Below are 17,493 nucleotides of genomic sequence, written 5' to 3' on the forward strand. Positions count from 1 at the left end.
TTAAAGGAAGAGATCCGGCTTCATTTGTTTTACCTTGGTGGTTAAAAGAAAAGTCTCATTTTTTTGATTCAGATAAGGAGAATTTGGAAGTGGTTGCTAGACGTGTGGAAGCTAAACAGATTGTAACCAAAAGGCAGTATGATGAGAAATGGAAAGCAAGGCCTCATGAATTTCAAGAGGGAGATTGGGTGAGGATATTAAAGCAGGGTTTAATTTGTAAAGGTGACAATAAGTTTGGTGATCCTATTCAAATTAAAAAAGTTTTTGAGAACAGTGTGATGACACAGGATGGCCAAATCTGGAATGTGGGTAAGTTGGCGAAATGCATTAAATCTTATGCTGCAAAAGATGTATCACTCAACAAGAGTAATGATCACAATAAAGGTGATTCTGTGGCTCACAGAGTCAAAGACTGTAAACGAGAAACTAGATTACCCAAAAGATATGCAAACTATGTGTAATCGCTGTTGGTGTTATTATCATGTTTCATTGTTGTGTTTTTATTCTTTTGTTAAATAAGAGAGATATGTTACATGCTGTATAACTAGGTGCATGTATCTTTAAGTCAGGTTCTGTGTCGCATGCCACTGCATGCGACATGTGATGTTTTCAGTAGGGTTCCACATTCTAGTTAGAGACCTGGGGTTGGAAGAATAACTGTTGGGCAGAGTTGTTGGTTACCTGTAGCTGCTGGATTGATTTTGAATGTGCTGCCAATAAACTTCTATTATTGATTATACTATATTTGAAGAGCTATGTTTTCAACATAAGTTTATTAAGCAAACAAGTGATAAAGTACAGTACAATATGGGGGGGGTAAAGGAACAGAAGGGGGAAACAAAAAAGTTAAAAGTATCATGTAGACATATCAAGGTTGTAATAAAAAGGCATTAAAAACATCAATCTATCCATAAAGCATTACATTGCATTTAACAACCATATAACAACGTAGCATTAACCACAATATTAGAACATATTATAAAATATTAGTATCTAAGATATGGAATATCATGGAGGTCGAGCAACCTCTTGTTGAGCAGGAGTTACAGAAAAAGAGCGTTTAGCACTACAATCAATGAACGATGTAACAGGTGACCATACAATAGAGCATTTCATGGCTAGATGAATGGGATGAACACAAGCTGTGTCCAATCTGTGGTGATAACACACTGCATACCACCAAGCTTGTAAAGATACATTTGTAAATCTTTCCAGTTTTTAGTGATCTGTTGGAAGTCAATTGCCAACAATACGTCTGCAATCTTGGTGCTGGAGGTATGATTCTCCCAAATAGGAGATAAGCTACCTAAAAATAGATGTGTGATAGAGAAAGGGAAATTGGAATTAAATATAGAGTTAATTTGACCCCAAACAGATGCCCAGAAGTGAAGTAGGTCAGGGCAAGTAAAAAGCAGGTGTTTTAAATCGGCTAATGGAGAGGAGCAGGACCAACAAGTGTCCGGTACGGTAACATGCCATTTGTGTAATACAACCGGGTGTATCAAAAGCCAGTTATAGATAAAAAATAATGTTTGCGGAACATTTGCCGCTCTAGAAGTTTTTCTAATTTTTTACCATATTTTGTTCCATAAAGAAGAAGGCCAGTCAACTCCAAGATCCTCCTCCCAAGACAGTTCAACGTTGGTCTAACGAGCTGCGAGGATTGTATACGAGTATAAATATTGGATGCTTTAGGAAATGAAAGAAGAAAGGCCAATAAATTGTTAACAGTGGAAGTTGTCGGATGTATTTGAATTTGAGTATGTGCAGTTAAAAGGGTCTGAGAGATTAAGTTTTATTTGGGCAGGAAGGCAGGGGGTAAATGAAAAAGATGACTAGCTTCAGAAAAAGACAAAGTCCTATTTTGAGGAAACAATTGATGTGTCCAAATTAAACCTCAGTTTCTCAAGGATTTCCAATAAATAGGTTTCCCGCCAATTAAAATAGATGTATTATGCCATAAAGAAGAGTTAAGAAAGGAATCTCGATCGGTAGGAGATCAGGATGGAGAAAAACCCAGAAGTTTCCAAGTAAATTTAAGAATAGGAGTGGATAAAGATGGTGGTCTACGGGTAAAGGAGAGAAATTCCTTAAAAGAGAAAGGAGAGAGAAAGGAACGTTCGAGTACTACCCACAAAGGACATTCCAGTGATGAGTCAGAGAGCCATCTGGCAGCTTGGCGAAGTAGGAAAGATCTATAATAAGTGGGAAAATCAGGGTAGTTAACTCTACCCTCTGCTTTAGTTTTAGTTACACGCAACAGGGACATGCGAGGTGGTTTTTTGTTCCACAGAAAAGATGATAATATTAAGTTTATTTTTGTAAAGAATTGTAAAGGAATGGGGACAGGGATATTGGAAATGGTGAATAAAACTAATGGAGCCAGCATCATCTTGATGGTATCTAGACAACCCCACCAAGAGAGGTATAGCGGGTGCCATTTTGTGGTTAGAGAGGACATTTTGTTGAGGAAATTAAAGGAGTAAAGTAAAGAACCAAATATTTAATGTGATGTGAGTTCCAAGCAATGTTAGAGGAGCTAAAATCATCTTTGAATGTATATTTAGTGAGAGGCAGTATTTCACATTTATCCCGATTAAGTTTATAGCCCGAGACAGAGGCAAAAAGTTCCACTTCTTGTAAGAAAGCAGGGACAGAAGATTGAGGATCACAGAGAAATAATAAGACGTCATCAGCATAAGCTGCTAACTTAAATTGGGTGTCATTAGTTTCAAAACCCTTTATGTCAACATTTTGACGAATCCTGGACAAAAAAGGTTCCAAGGCTAGATTAAACAGGAACAAAGATAATGGGCAACCCTGACGTACCCCTCTTTTTAACTCAAAATAGGGAGATAAAGTACCATTCACAAAAACGGATGCTCTTGGATTGGAATATAGGACAGAAATCAAGGAAATAATTTTGGAGCCAAAACCAAAGCATTTCAATGTGTGAAAGAGTTACGACCAATATACTCAATCAAACGCCTTCCCTGCATCCAATGCTATTGCAGCTAAAGAAAGGGTAAGTGTGGGGTTTTTGATAAAATATCAAAGAACAATCGGGTATTATCAGAGAAGAGACGACCTTTAACAAAACCAGACTGTTCTGTGCCTAATAATTGGGGGAGGAATGATTCAAGATGAATAGCCAAGGCTTTGAAACATTTTTTATAATCAATATTGACAAGAGAACTGGGTCTATAGTTCTTGCAATATTTCAAATCTTTCGCATCTTTAGGTATTAGACATATTAGAGCTTCTAAAAAGGAATCTGTAGATTCTCTGGACTGTGTAAAGAGATTTAAGAGGTTGAGTAGTTTGGGAAGTAGGATAGGAGTGAAGTGAGTAAAAAATTCAACTGTAAATCCATCAGGTCCAGTTGCTTTGTCCTTCTTAAGTGATTGTTAAGCAGAAATAAGTTCTTGTTGTGATAAATCAGCTTCTAAGGGGGTAAAATCTATTTGAGTGTTAAAAGATTTATGGATACCTGAGCGAAACTGTGTAATTTCAGAGTCGGAGGGTGTAATCTCAGGAGAGTATAATGATTTATGGAAAAGAAGAAATGTGTTTAATATTTCTGGATATTTAGTTCGCAGTGTGTTGTGTTCATCAAAAATAGCATCAATATCAAACTTGTTATGTTTAACTTTTAAGTAATTCGCCAAGAGGTTGCCAGCCTTATTCTGACCACCATAGAACTTTGCGCTTGACGCTTGACTTCAACAGATATAACGAGGCATTGTCGGTTGATTCCTTATTAAATTGTAATTTTGCCTTAAAACTTTGTGAAAGACAATTCTTGGACTTTGAGGAGTAATAGAAGTGTTCTAGGCTCTTTATCTTGGCCAAAAGATCACTGGTAACCTTACGGGCATTTTTACGTTAACAAAAGCAATAATGAAGTCTCTAGCAGCTGCTTTGAATGCATCCCAAACAACAGTAAAATGAAGATTATCCATTTGATTAAAAGAAAAATATTCATTAAAAAAAGGAAACAAAAGAGGAGTGAAAATGTTTATCAAGAAGAAGTGAGATATTAAATCTCCATCTTCTAGGTAAGTTAGATTTTAAAACTATATCCAATTGAATGGAAATAGGAGCATGGTCCGAAATCAGAATGGAGCCAATGTTGGCGCTTCTTAAAGTTTGGGATATATTGTGTGAAAAAAACATAAATTCTCTAGTGGTGGGGTTACAAATTCTCCAGGTATCAATATTTTTATATTGCTGAATAGTTTGAATGAATAATTTATGTGCTTTATGAGGTTTAAAAGAAACCACTGAACTTCAATCTGTGCAGGGGTCCATCACCTGGTTACAATCACCACCGAGGATAAAGTTGTCATCAATATCAGGAGGAAATTTGCTGAGATAAAGAAGACCAAAACAGAGGATCTCCATTAGCGGGTGCAGAAACATTAAACAAAGATATTGGAACATCTCTCACTTGTATTTTAGTATATAACCATCTACCCTCCTCATCAGATTGTTGAGAAAGCAAATTAATATTTAACGATTTGTGACAAAGGGTTTACCATCACCTGGAGAAAAAAAGACATTCCCAACTCATCCCTTCTTCAACGTTAAAGATTCTGTAGCATTTAAATGAGATTCCTGCAAGCAAACAATATCAGCTCCTAACTTGGATAAATGCATTAATACACATTGCCTTTTGACGGGAGAGTTCAGAACTCTGACATTTCAAGGATATAAAAACAACAAGAAAATAACAAGAAAAAGAAGGCCCACAAAGACCTTCGAAGCACAGAAGGTAAGATTTATAACATTCCAACTATACAAGCATTAATTGTATTAATAAAGAAAAATTTAGAACAATCGATAAAAAAGTGAAATAGATGAAAGAAACCAAGAAAAATAGGAAGGGAAAGACTTAGGTAAGAAAGTGAAATACGACAAGAAGAAAAAGGAAGGAGAAGAGAAAGAAGGAGAGGAAAAAAGGTCACGAAAGTAGGAAAGACAATAGAGAGAGTGAAAAAAGGAAGAAACAATAAAAAAAGGAAAATATAGCAAAGTAGATACGCGTGTGAGAACATATAATCGAGCCAAAAGAAGGAGGAAGAGAAAAAAAGAGAAAGAAATAATACAGGGATAGAAAACGAAAGAAAAAGAAGAAGGAGGGAAAAAAGAGAACGACTGTAAAAGAGATACAACATACCTAATTTAAGAGACATCAAAAAGGAGTGGGGGAAGGTGAAGCCATGAATGACAAATGACAACTGACGCATCCAGACCTAACGAAATGGGGAATGAGAACAAACCACAGGAATTCATACAAAAATACTTATCATAACAAGCAAACAGAACAAACAAAATATGATGACAGAAAAGCAAACAAATAGTATAGATTGAAGTATTAAACATTAAAACCTAGGAACAATAAAACCAGATAGAAAAACCATCATATTATACGAAAGAACCAGTTTAAGCAATGCGGGAGGATGAAGATCCAGGCAAGTCCATAGAGTCAGTTTTACTAAAATTGATGAAACTTTGCAATTTGACAGGGTCTTCAAAGGTTGCCGTTTGTTGTTATAAGAAACCTTGAAAAGGCAAGTGTGAAAAAGGCCATACCTAGCACCCATATCACGTAGAGCAGGTCTCATGTTCAAGAATTCCTTGAGTTTATCTGCTGTGGATTTAGCATAATCTTGAGCAAAGAATAATGTAGAACCAGACCAAGAAATACGTTGGATAGATTTAGCTGCTGACAACACTTTAAGAAGATCCGTGTACTCGAGGAAATATATGATGACCCCTCTTGGTCTCCGAGAAGAGGAGGTATCCGTGCGTTGATGACCAAGTCTATGGGCACGCTGGATATTGAGTGTAGTTCCTTCAGGTAGGTGCAACAATTTAGCAAGACAAGATTTGAAGAAAGATAAGGGGTCTGACCCCCCTGAACCTTCCGGTAGACCATAAATGCGAACATCATTTCTTCTGTTTCTATTTTCCAAATCTTCGACCTGTCGCTGCAGCGATGTAATTTGAGACTGAAAAATATTAATCTTCTCCTGTGTGTGAGTGAAGGAAGAGACACTCTGCTACACCATACCTAGCACCCATAACGCGTAGAGCAGGTCTCATGTTCAAGAATTCCTTGCGTTTGTCTGCTGTGGACTTAGCATAATCTTGAGCAAAGAATAATGTAGAATCAGACCAAGAAATACGTTGGATAGATTTAGCTGCTGACAACACTTTAAGAAGATCCGTGTACTCGAGGAAATACATGATGACCCCTCTTGGTCTCCGAGAAGAGGAGGTATCCGTGCGTTGATGACCAAGTCTATGGGCACACTGGATATTGAGTGTAGTTCCTTCAGGTAGGTGCAACAATTTAGCAAGAAAAGATTTGAAGAAAGATAAGGGGTCTGACCCCCCTGAACCTTCCGGAAGACCATAAATGCGAAGATTATTTCTTCTGTTTCTATTTTCCAAATCTTCGACCTGTCGCTGCAGCGATGTAATTTGAGACAGAAGAATATTACCCTTCTCCTGTGTGTGAGTGAAGGAAGAGACACTCTGCTATACCGTAGTAAGTCGCTCATTCATGTGAGACCAATTTTCTGTTAAGAATTGTAACTTGGTAGAAGTATCTTCCATAAAGGGGCGAAGTGCCCTTATCCCTTCCAATAATACTTCCAAAGATGAAGGTGAGGAAGTTTTTGAAGGAGAAGGCGGGTCTTTTTTCAGCCTTATGGTAGTGACTTTGCCAGCTGTAGAAGTACCTGCATTGAAAGAAAAGGAAGTCTTGGAAACAGATGCCAACGAGTCTTCCATCTTGGAGAATTCAGAGAAGATTTTAGAGTTTTTGATAAACGTATGCGTGGTACGTGGGGCAGAGGGACTCAGTTTTTTCAATCTTCCCATAAGAGAGAAACAGAGATGAAGCGTTGAAGCTAAGTATTACAATATGTCAGTAAAACCAAAATCTCACTTTGTGAAGAAAATTTGATGAGTGAATAGTGTTAGAAGTCAGCTCCAGCAACGTAAACAATGGAAGAATGACAGGAAATGAGGAGGGATCTGTAGATAAGCTGTCACAATTGCTTCCAACACGCAGAGGACTAAAGCAGAAACTCCTCTATTGATGAGTGTCAGTATTTAAAGCATATCTGCTTGTAGTAAATAACTTCTTGCTGATAAGATGCATAATACTGTTTGACATCTGCACTGAAAACATTACCAATTATACTTTTATTTATTGAAGTATAGAGAGCCTGCAATGGATCTGGAAACACAGCAGTTCTGCATACTATGCCTCAGGCTTTCACCAAAACCATTATTTCTCTGAGGCACAGAACCAAGATTGTGAAGCAAAATAAAAACATTGTCCAGCTATAATGTGCCGTAAGAAACATTATATCCAAACCCAAAGGGTTTAGGTTATCTGGTTCTTGTTGCAGGTTGCCAGCTAGAGCACAATATGACAGGAAAAGGATGAGAGACAACGATATGCGGCAATATAACCAAAGTCATCGCAAATAATGTTCACCTTCAGGTGCCAATACATGGGAAATGCCATGAGCAGAGACGCGCCATAAAACTGTCACCTGAATGTCTCCTCATAAGTGAAGCGGTGGAACCAAAATGGCGGTCGCGGTCAGTGTTTCCGAAGCACCGAGCACAACACGCTGAATTCTCCTTTAATTAAACAATAGGATGTCACGGAGAACAGACAACTTGGGTCCGCACATCCTCCGACGACAAATACCCCTCACCAGCTTCAGTCTGCAGGCCGCAAAAGGTGGAAGTCTCTGCCCGTTCCGCCGAGCTCTACGGGAATGCCGCCATTCATATCGGGCGTCAAGCCACGCACCCGTGAGGCATTATTTTTGATATTGGTAAAGTTTTATTTTCCCTGACAATTTTTAATGATGCTTCATAATGCTTATAATATCGCCTAGGCAAAGATAGCGATGAACTCAAAGAAGATAGAGGTTGTGGGGATCAAAAGGGGCACTGACAGGGTTGCCCAAATTCACTGAGTGTGTTTACAATTTTTACCAAGTGTCCCCCCACTAAAGGGGCTGTCGAAAATAAAGGATTTTGCGCATGATTTTACTTTATATTTGAAAGTCAAATAAACGTTCCATTCATGGAGCTCTGGGTGAAATACGGGAATTTTTTGTAGTAGGGCATTTTAAGATCAACCATATAAAATCCTAAGTTTTATTGTTTAATGCAGGAGTTAGTAGTCTTCCTCAACATTTAGAGCATTAATTTACTTTACAACTATCAGTTCCCTATATGGGGATTAAACTTACGTCTAATTTTGAAGCTTTGTTCGAGATTACTTACTTGGTCATGTTCAAGAAAGGTAATGATCCATTGAATAGATGGTACTTGCTACTGTTATCCGTGATTGGCAGAGTTACTCTTATTAAAATGTCAGTTTTACCATTATTTTCAATTTATTTTTTTCGACTGTTCCAATGAAAGTCAAAAATGCATACTTTCAAGAAGTTGATTCCCTTTTCATGAAATTCATGTGGAACAATACGCATCCCAGGGTTCAATTACCAAGTCTACTACTATGAGAGGAAAATAGGGGTTGGCCATACCTCAGCTTCAAAACTACTATCTGGCATCTTTTTTAGACAGTATGCTGTGATTTACTCATGATTTAGAATTGTATGGCAATTCTTTTTTTGCTCAGATCATTAAAGAATCGGGAATAGATTTGCCAGCCTTTTTAAAACTGCAAAACTACCACACAAAAAAACAAGATATGAAGTTTTTCATACTATTACAGTTAATATCAAACAGTTTTTCAGGCCATTTAGTGTGTCCAGGTGCCATACATTTACGCTTTTGAAGGAGTGCAAACATATGCGGCTAGCTAACTCAAAGCATTGTGTAGAAATCTGGAATGCCATAGTTTTTTGGGGAGTGAGTAATTGTTTTTCTTTCCCATAGACTAGAATCCTAGATTGGTTTGCAGCCAGGGTTAGATGGCTTATTATTATTTTTTTTTTTGCTTTGCGCAAGGAACACGTTTTTTAAAGAAAATTTTGGAGTAATGGATCAGGGTTTCCATACAGTGATGAAATTATTGGCAAAGGAATAAATGCTGGGGATAGGTTAATGGTATATGGTTTTACAGCACAATTCAAATCCATCTCTGATCCCCAAGATTTTAGATTTTTTTTTAAAACCTGAACTGTTGAATAACAACGGGAAGAGTTTTGTCTTTACAGGGTTTAAAGCTCTCTGGGTTTCTAACTTTAAAAGAAAGCCATTCCTTTCAAGATGGCTAACACACTATACTCTTATCACTCTCCATAGAACGAACCCGGAAATATCAGGCCAACGTTTCAGGTGCAGTGGGGGACTGGCTTCATATATTTTGTACGTGTCTAGAACTTCACAGATTTTGGTATTTGATTTTTTTATGCATGAGCAAAAATGCTTGTTTGGATATTCATTATATTCAAACACATTTTCGAAGCCCATCCAATAATCTATTTCTGCAACCACCTCAGTTGCACAGTTGCTCAATCTTTGGGGCTGATTATGAGTTCGGCACAGTTGCGTCAGCTCTCCACCAGCACAGCTGCGCCAAACTCACACAAGCACTGTATTATGAGTTGAACACGTGTATGGCAAAGGGTCCTTCGCCTTTCCCATCACTGTGCGTGAAAAACAGCCACCCAATGGCAAAAAAGTTCCAGCACAGCATGGACGGTGACATCCATGCAGTGCTGAAACTTTTGAGAAATACCAACAAGGGGCACATGTTGTCCCCCCCTGAATGTATCCCCATGGCAGGCCCCATGTGGGCACTGTAGGGCCCCCTTTGTTCCTCCACTGCCAGCCTTTTGATTGCGGGGCTCCCGCCATGAAATTGCTGCCGGTGGCAGAACTTGTAATATGCTCAGCTTCCCGTCTCGCTGAGCATCTTACATTGTAATACATCTGCGCTACCGTCAGGGAACTGCTGTTCCATGGTGCAGCCCGTGGTCCTCCGCCCCAATGACTTTTAAAGTTGTAATGCGGTAGGAGGACCGCCACCATGAGTCTGGCGGTCGCAAGATCACCAGACTCGAAATCAGGCCCTTTGTTTTTACTGCTTTGGCTGTCAAAAGATGTCCCTACTGTGGAATCTCGGCTTTTTAAAATGACTTGAATCTGAATGTTTAAATTCTCCTATGCTTTGAGAAATGAGTTGAACAATGTGTTTTGAATTTGGACGGAGTTTGAATTTTATGACCACAATGCACTTCTTTAGCTTCTTAGATAAATTATTTCAGAATTATTGATTTAGTTTTTCATATTTCTGAATATATCAAATGCACTTTACTTGCACGTTGAACTTTAAAAAAGTGTCATAGCATTATGTTGCATTGACTTGGTTAAAATTTGTTCGTTTGCACTTTGCACTTTACAAGATACTTTCTCCATGCAATGTCTAGGATCAAATTAGTTATAGTGGATGGTGCTGATGACTGATGTTGAATGTAATTTGCTGGTCTTTACTTTTCTTTGCCTCTTGTTTTGTTTTTCTTTTTGCTGAATCAATGATTTTGCATTTTATCGTGTGTACTCCTGCACTGCTCAATGTAACAGAAAGAATAAAAGAGAAAATACCGTGTTATGTACCATTTTATAAGCCAAAGATTCAGGTTAACAGGCTATCCGCTGTCTGGCTACTGCTAGACTACAGCTTCAGCAGGATAGCTGGTCGGCTCAGGTGTTAAAAGCATAAATGAATGGCTGGACACATATATAGGGAAATGTTTGTTTTTTAAAATATTATTTCTTGGTGATATTATATGAATTTCATTTACACATACCATAGAGTATACATCTGTTCAGGAAGGAAATTGACAATTCATAAATATGCATTAGAATTATGGAGATGTGCCAAAAAAGAAAATTCCCACCTGTTTTCATTCCTATTCTTTCATTCCTTTCTATTTAAATCATCCCAGAGTTCTAGAAAATTCTTCATTGACCCCGACCTTAAAGCGTAAAGCTTCTCATAATCTTTTACCTTTAACAATTTAGCTTTCCATTGCTTATCTGAGGGTACATTGGATGTTCAACAGTTTGAAGAATTAGTGACCATTCAATGCTATTGTATAAATGATTCTACAATTTTTTTAACTCAGTAACCCAGCAATATTAATTAGGAATCCTCAGTAAGAATAAAGCCTAAAATAGTCAAGCAGTATTGTGATATACTATGCCAAAATCCTGCTATCTTCAAACTTAAAAAGATGATATGAGTTCAATTGCCCTTTGTTTCCAAAAAGCATCTAAAACAGGTGAGAGGACTTTGCAGAATAATTATGTGTATAAATGCTGGCATTCCATTCAGCAGCCATCTCACAAAAAATTGTATTAAATGAAAATTATACTTTTGGGATAGAGAAATTAACGCGTATTTTTTAATTGCATGAATTTTGGGAGCTAGTCAAAGACTCATAAAAATTCCACGTTCTGCCTTTTGTGGAAATGCTTCAGTCCCTTTTGCTGGATTTAACCTGTTTTTCCAAGAACTAACTGACCCAATTGTGCTTTTTTCAATGAGAGCTCTGAGATCTTCTTTATTACTCAACTTTTTTCTAAAAGATCCGAATTTGATTATAAGACCAGATAATGGAGGACTTGAAGTATTTAGTCTTGGGCTCGACATTAGTCCAACTTGCTTCAATCCAAAAGTGACTGATCTAGCCAACAGGCATCTTCTAACCACTTGGAAACATTCAACCATGCAATAGAGAATGATCTGTATAATTGATCTTTTCTCTTCAGGGCCCAGAACAACATTGTATATCTGACTTTCTTTGACGATTTAGTCAGATGCATAAAATCAAAAATATTGTATTCATTCAACATTTGAGCTATGAAAGCATTCTTTAATTTATTGGATGGTGAATTCAGAATATAAAAATGGGAGAAAAGAATGTGCAAAATTGGCGAAGTAATACTGATTTAAATCCAGGAGCCCTAGTTCTCCATCCGCTGTCGATTTATATATATATATATATAGCTTTTATATATATATCTATAGCTTTTAAAATCTCAAAAAGGCTCTCGCAATTCAGCAAAGCAAAGGCCTTTAGGGCATACCAAAAAATATATGAGCTGGGATCTGCTTGGTGTTTAAAAAATCTAAGGCTTCCATTACATCATTTGTGTTAGTAGACAACTGCCTTCTGGCAATGAAGCCACTTTGAACTTTATTTCCCAATACAATTCATCACTGAACTAAAACATCTCTATGTAGAAGCATGTGCAAGACTAATTGTAAACCCATTCAAGTAGGGCTCTGTAAAGTAATCGGGAGACCAGACATGGATGTCATTTGACCCCCATCTTATTTGCTTTTTTAATTGAATTGTTTGCAATATATAGGGAAATGTTGAGAGTTTTACGCTTTGCTTGAATGAAGTAGTACCCTCATGATAAAGCAACATAAGAAAACATACATGATAAGCAATCCAAACATCAAATGCAAACATTAAAAGGAGATTCTGCATATGATAGAGCGGGTTTCTATTGATGTTTACCCTGAAAGTTTGCCTCACAGTATTAATTATGAATAGCAAAGTGGGATTCATTGGATGCCCCTGGCTTAGCAATTTAGAATTTTGCAATATCCTCATTAGTCAACGGAACCCTCAATTCCATCTGCAACTAAGTACTAAATGGCAGCAGTTTCCTAACCTCCTGCTTTCCTTGTTTGCTCCTTGGAGATGATCTATGCTCCTTTTCAGCTCCTAAAGGCCTAGAAAATATCTGACAGCCACTGTAAGGTGTGCCTGTCTCTTCAGTACAGTGGAGATTGTTCCAGTGTAGAGTGCCTATTATAAAGTGCAATTGTACTTTGGCCAAAGGTGCTCCTTTCATTAGAACTGGATTATAAAATACCAAGAAAGATTCTTCAGCTGCTTGTATAGGGTCAAGGGCTTTTTTATTGTGCATGTGCAGATGCAGACCCAGAGGTTTAGGAGCACTGCTGCTAATTACCTCCTTGTTGAAAGACATCTGTCTTCTCTTCTTGCACCTTCCATATCCACAGCCAGCCAGTGGCCACTCTCCCACTTCCTGAGGTAGTATTGAAAGCAATTCTCTGTCTGCATAGCTTCATATAAAACAATTGGTTCTCCGCTGCCATTGCCTCCTTATAAACTTAGCAAAATTCCACTACTCATAAAATTTATGCTGCCAACAATTCTGTAGCCATCCAGATGCCCAAACTCAACCATGAGACTGTACTTGTCCTTCTGTCTGTGAATGTCTCTGCCAGGTCATAGGGGTATAGGAAACACTTTTAGTAAACGGTTGCTAATTGTAAGAGTCTTTTCCCATTAATGTCACTGCTCTTTTCATTCTCTTATTGCCCTAGTTGGTGCCTCAGTAATATTTGGCAATTGAATTAATGTGAGAGCTTTTGGAAAAGTTTCCCAAAGAGAGATGAAGTAGTCAATTTGGGGTTCAATTTAACATAAGCCTCACCTTGGTCATCTTCCCCATTAAAGTGCCTGCTCGAATTTCCACCGTAATCTCGTGGCAGAATTTTAGGGCTATTCTAACTTTGCCAACCTATGAAGACGCTAAATATATCCTCTCTACTTCTTTATAAACTTTATTCGGTGTGTATGAAACAACCACAAAAATATGCATAAAAACAAATTACGTTGCTAATGATTAATATCAAATAAAAACATATTGAATAGCACTTGTTAGACAACATGGGGTCAGAGTTAATCACATCAGAAGAACACATAAAATATCAATTTTAAAAAAGCAATACAGTTTTGTCAAATCATTATGGGTTCAGCGCTATATTGGAACAATGATACTTTTTCGTATATTAAGTGCATTTATAATTAAAAGCGACATGTTGAGTCAGACTCTGGCATCATTAAGCTCAGACAAATATTTTACTGCAGCGAGATGCGAACCATTGCTGTATGCAAGCAGAAATGGTTTTAGCAAATAGGTCTCGCATTTGGGACCTTATACGTTTTTAGTCATGCAACAGTTGATGTTGTTGCACCAAGGATATTGTACTTCATAACTAAATACTTATAAGGTTCCAAAGGCGAGACCTATTGGCTATGGCAATGCTTGTTCTTCATTATCACAAATAAACCTCAAAATAGATTACTTCAGGATGTGTGCTGTACAAAACCTTCTCCTGTGTTTGATTTCATACACCATAATGTGGCTCATGTACAAGAGCAACCCAGGCCACCCAAAGGCATACATGGCAACATGTTGACTGTAGTAAGAGGGCGATTTTGAAAAATAAATCTGGGGGGAGTGAGGGGCTGATTTTCCCCATTGACATACATTGAAGAGTAGGAGATCCTCTGACTGAGAACGTGTGAGTTTACATATTGTGAAGTTAGTGCTTGCGCTAAGGACCTGGTGCCACAGTCGCTGACCAGGCGCTGTGTTTGCTCTGGGATTTCTCTTTCGGCCTTAAATATGATGTTTTTTTATCCTCCTATGTAGCAGCGTGAAAGACCCTCCCATCGAAGGCTGCTTCACAATGTTTTCCTTCAGCCGGGAGGGGAAATGGAGAGAGTCCAGCCTGGCTTCCTGCGATCAGATGGTGTTGAAGTGCATGAAAGAGAGTGAGGGGGCAAATGGCTTCTTTCTCTCTCTTGCATCACCTCGGCGCAGCGTGACCCACTTAGTTTTGTCTGGGTGGAGGGAGGAGGAAAGGGGCTGGCAACAGCCAGATGGACCCCGGCCAGAGAGACGTGAGGAGAAAAAAAAATAACGCTGCACGGCCGTGAAAGTGATGCGGCCGCGCGGCACAATGTTTCCCTTCAGCCGGGAGGGGAAATGAAGAGAGTCCAGCCTGGCTTCCTGCGATCAGATGGCGTCGAAGGGCATGAAAGAGAGTGAGGGGGCAAACGGCTTCTTTCTCTCTCTTGCATCACCTCAGTGCAGCGTAACACACTTAGTTCTGTCTGGGTAGAGGGAGGGGGAAAGGGGCTGGCAACAGCCAGATGGACCGAGCCCGAGAGATGTGAAGAGGAATGCAGCATCCCGCGAGTGGCGCGCTGAAAGTTTAAATAGCCATGACAAAGTGACACGGCCGCGAGGGTTGAAGACACCAGGCACACCCCCTCAGATAACATCAACAAGACATGCGCTGCTGATGAGAGAAGAAAGTCAGATGGCGCCTCTGCTCGTAAGGACGTAACCGCAAGCTCTAGGCCACAAGCAAAAGTTTGTGGTAGCATTTTCTGAAGCCCACTTACTAAAAGTCTCGCCACTGCAGCGCATGCGCTGGCTCAGGCGAGACCTAATAAAAAGCACCCTTTTGAGACAGACCCTGGCATCATTAAGCTCAGACAAATATTTTACTGCAGCGAGATGCGATCCATTGCTGTTTGCAAGCAGAAGTGGTTTTAAGTAAAAACTTCTTAAACCAGAATAAAAAGTCACAAAACAGCATGAAGTGCACAGTGCTCCGTTTACTCCGTCCATCGCATGGACAAGTAATCCAGTCCGAAAGACAGGTTTTCATTGTGGGAAAGGCAAGTAAATGATGGACAATTCCCATTCTGAATCTGACTAGGACAAAATTCTGTATAAGATTGGGAATATAAATTAGATAATCGTGACTGCCAGCTGCTAGAGAAAGTTTTAAATAAAACATGACAGTTGATTTCCTGCTTTCACTAGCAAGCTGGATTTCCCTCCTATTATTCATAAATGTTTCTCTAATAGACAGCTTACTAACTGATAAAACTTGTAGTGGGTTAGTCCGGACTGACATATTAAACAATTTGCTATACACCGAATGAATATAACTTAGCCAAGGTATCGTCATGGCATTATCCAAGGTAAGACAGTCTTGTATAATTGCTTTTGTAAAACTAGTTTCTTCTTTGGACCATATAGAGCGCCATAGCAATATGGGGTGTGATGTGACTATATCTGTGAGGTACTGGAGCCCTACTTCTCTGTGACGAGACGTTTAAGAAAACCATTTTCCTTAGTCTGCAATGCTTTACTACCGAAGTGAAGGCGCCTTTTACCCATTCATTTGATTTGCCCAAGCCCTCAAGGGTAGATTGGGTTTCCCATTATATTCAATTGTTACTACCGTAGTGGCCCCACACACCATCCCCATATGTTGCGGTAGATAAAACCCTTGAACTAAAAATTGCTGACATCTCATTGATCGGCCTATAACTGAGCTTGGCTGAAAATGCCATAGGTACTTCTGTCTATTTTGCTCCTCACATTGGTAATTTCATGAGTCCATGAACCATTACCAGAGCAAGTAATGCCCAGGTAGTAGAATGAATTCAACGGATGTCACTGGTGACTTGTCCATAAAAATGGTTCTACATTTTTTAACCCTGGGCCCGCATACCATTGTATGAGTTTTACTTTTATCAATAACCAATTTCTGAGTGGCAATAAAGTCCCCAAAGGCATCCATTAGACGTTGCAACCCCACAGGGGTCCTGGCCAGCAGGACCGTATCATCTGCGTATAATAGTACCGGTGTGAGGCGCCCAGCCACTTGGGGTACATCAGAATAGACCGTAAGATCTGATCCAACCCGTTAATAAATAAAGAGAATAAAAGAGGGGCTAATACACAGCCTTGCCGGATGCCGCGTTTGACTGCAACATTATTGGTACATTCCCCACGGGGTCCGTAACGTACTTTGCTCACCAACTTCTCGTACAGTCTAGCCAGGAAACAGATAATTGGCCTGGGTGCTCCTCTATCGAGCAAAGTGGTCCAAAGAATGGAATGATCTACTAGATCAAAAGCGCTGCTCAAGTCAGGGAAACAGAGATATAATCTTCCACCTTTGGCACTGGTGTACTTGCCTATAAGCAGATCAAGATTCACACATTGCTTGCTGGTCGCCAGGCCTTTCCTAAAACCAAACTAGGCCAGTAAAAATATTGAGCAGTCCCGAGCCTATTCTTCTAGTCTTTTAAGCAGGTCTTTGCTCATCACTTTTACAGATGAATCTAGCAATGAGATAGGCCTATAATTTTTTGGATCTGATTTGTTGCCCTTCTTGTGCATAGGGACTATGTAGGGGGAATTATTGTCACTGCAGCCATGTTAAAAACTCTGGTTAAAATTGGCACCCATAAAACAACATTGTTCTTAAATACATCTACTGGGACCCCATCTGGGCCCGGGGCTTTACCACCTTTACTTTCTTTCAGGGCCCATACCACTTCCTGTATTGTAAAATCCAAGGGTAAAGGGGGACGTAACAGCTGCTCCTTGCTTGGAATGGGCACCGCTCCTGCTGTTGAAGGTTCCGTCATGAGCATCGGTGCCCCGTGCTCTTTGACGGAACCATTCCGTCATGAGGCCAGGGGCACGAAATCCCTCTGCTGCAGACAGCAGAGGGATTTCTATTTAATCCCTTTGACCTTGGGAGCTGGGGAAGAGCTTCTCCAGCTCCCGAGGCCCCTTCCCTGGTTTCTGTGGAATGAAGATCAACGCGCACGTCGCGCT

Source organism: Triturus cristatus, chromosome 8 (assembly GCF_964204655.1).
Source record: "Triturus cristatus chromosome 8, aTriCri1.1, whole genome shotgun sequence".
In the NCBI taxonomy this organism is placed as follows: Eukaryota; Metazoa; Chordata; class Amphibia; order Caudata; family Salamandridae; genus Triturus; species Triturus cristatus.